This window comes from Pavona decussata, unplaced genomic scaffold (genome assembly GCF_977016875.1).
Source record: "Pavona decussata unplaced genomic scaffold, jaPavDecu1.1 SCAFFOLD_2469, whole genome shotgun sequence".
Classification (NCBI taxonomy): Eukaryota; Metazoa; Cnidaria; class Anthozoa; order Scleractinia; family Agariciidae; genus Pavona; species Pavona decussata.
The window spans coordinates 5,001-7,500 of NW_028146218.1; the positions used below are offsets into that span (position 1 = coordinate 5,001).

At 43.7% G+C, this 2,500-nt stretch overlaps 1 non-coding gene across 1 annotated transcript in view; it reads right to left on the reverse strand.

The window, feature by feature from the left end:
* The window catches only part of LOC146447316 (small subunit ribosomal RNA), a 1,800-nt gene extending 1,444 nt beyond the window's left edge, over positions 1-356 (reverse strand). The window contains exon 1 of the ribosomal RNA XR_014861957.1: positions 1-356. This exon is cut by the window's left edge and continues 1,444 nt beyond it. This is a non-coding gene — a ribosomal RNA (small subunit ribosomal RNA).
* Between the last annotated feature and the right edge of the window lie 2,144 nt (positions 357-2,500).

Genomic DNA, 2,500 nt, shown 5'->3' on the forward strand with positions numbered 1-2,500 from the left:
TTGCAACCATGGTAAGCCACTACCTTACCATCGACAGTTGATAGGGCAGAAATTTGAATGAAACATCGCCAGCGCAAGGCCGTGCGATTCGATCAGTTACTATGAATCACCAAATGACCGGGCAGAACCCGCATTGGTTTTTAATCTAATAAATACATCCCTTCCAGAAGTCGGGACTTTTCGCATGTATTAGCTCTAGAATTACTACGGTTATCCAAGTAGTAATGGTACAATCAAATAAACGATAACTGATTTAATGAGCCATTCGCAGTTTCACAGTACAAGTGCTTATACTTAGACATGCATGGCTTAATCTTTGAGACAAGCATATGACTACTGGCAGGATCAACCAGGTAACTATCCACCGCAGGGAACAGAAGTTCCTTGCTAAGCGGCCCCCCTCCGCAGAGGGAGAGCAAGCTTTCTTAGATTTTGCCTCCACGGGGGGAACCCATGAGCCAAACGGACCACACGGTCCCTCGGTCAAGGGAAACCCCGTCTTGTTTGCCACGTCTTTCTCACAACTGGACCCGTGCACAGTTCAGGCATACCTGTCAGACTCGCCAAGCGAGCTGAAGGAAGGCAAGAAAAGTGCTTCTGCGAAGGAAAATATCCTCCTGCTCTTTTGTCTCTATCATTAGCCAAAGGCTAGCGTACACAACTTCCATCTACACTCTGCCTGCCACTACAGTGACAATGCTTTCGGGCATCATCTTTTCCCTCCTTCGAAAGGAAAGCTACAAGCCCAACTTTCCTTGCCCGTTAGTCAATTCTGCCCTCTATTTCTCCGCCTTGCCGCCGTGGAACATAAGGGACAGGGTTTACTAGCCAGCTCCTCTCGGAACCTTTGCGACCAACCTGCCCACACTATAACCCCCAAACGCTAATAAGGAGACTGCATGATATGGTAGACAGAAAATAAAAACGCGAAAAAAATGAAATTTTGAAAATCGAACCCACAACCAGCCAAATCGTTTGTAAGTCATGCCAAATGACTGGTGACATCTTAAAAACCCATTGAAGCCACAACATCCCATAATTTCACGCTTTTAAAGATTTGTCACTATACGCACTGTAAGTACCTCACTAATTCTCACCTCAGATTTTACGGGAACATGTTCAAATTTTAACACGCCTCTCAGCACGACCAATTACATTAAAATTCATCGCAAAAGTCAGAATTCTCCAATTTTTGAAAAATTCACTATATTCACTGTAAGTACCTCGCTAGACAGTGGAGACCTCAGATTTTACGGGAACATGATCAACTTTCGACACACCTCTCAGCACGAGCAGTTACATAGAAATCCATCAGGAAAGTCGTGCTGTGAAGAGGTCTTTCGACTAAGAAAAATGGTGGTGTGAGGAGGAGTCACCTAAATCAGAGAAAAATACTCTTATAGGAGACTGCTACGAAAGACATTTCTGAGTCCACTGGCCCTAGTCCCCTAATAAGTGTATTTCTGTTTGTTTTAAGAAGGTCCTCCTGACATCACCAATCTTCTGTCTTCAATCCTAACCCCAACGTTAACCCTAACGCTAACCCTAACCCTACCTCCCTCAGGGGCAGTTCTATGGTTATGATCCCACGGTAGGCAGAAAAACTATCCCAATCTAGGTTTTCTTGTATGCTGACTCCATTTTAAATGCTTTTACTTGAGTCTGACAAAGGCAAAGCCAAATACTCACCCCTATATGGACGGGGAAGCAAAGTGCGGATTTTGGTAGGTCGGCATTTTCAATCAGGAATGTTGCCATTCGAAAGAGCGTCCAAAAAAACTTGGTTGGGACACATTTATTTTAGAAATTAGCGACCTAACCAGAAGTGCACTTTTTGGTGGGCCTACCCTACCCCCCTCAGGAGCAGTTCTATGGTTATAATACCACGGAAGGCACAAAACCTATCCCAAACTAGGTTTTCTTGTATGCTGATTCCATTTTCAATGTGTTTCCTTGACTCTGACGAAAGCAAAGCCAAATACTCACCCCTATATGGACGGGGAAGCAAAGTGCGGATTTTGGTAGGTCGGCATTTTCAATCAGGAATGTTGCCATTCGAAAGAGCGTCCAAAAAAACTTGGTTGGGACACATTTATTTTAGAAATTAGCGACCTAACCAGAAGTGCACTTTTTGGTGGGCCTACCCTACCCCCCTCAGGAGCAGTTCTATGGTTATAATACCACGGAAGGCACAAAACCTATCCCAAACTAGGTTTTCTTGTATGCTGATTCCATTTTCAATGTGTTTCCTTGACTCTGACGGAAGCAAAGTCAAATACTCACCTCTATATGGACGGGGAAGCAAAGTGCGGATTTTGGTAGGTCGCCATTTTCAATCGGGAATGTTGCCATTCGAAAGAGCGTCTAAAAGAACTTGGCTGGAACACATTTTTGCTATAAATTGTTGACCTAAGTATATAAGCAAGTATATAAGCAAATACTCGTTACATAGCATAAATAGCCTCTAAACACCCGAAAAACCTCTCCAAATATCATTTAA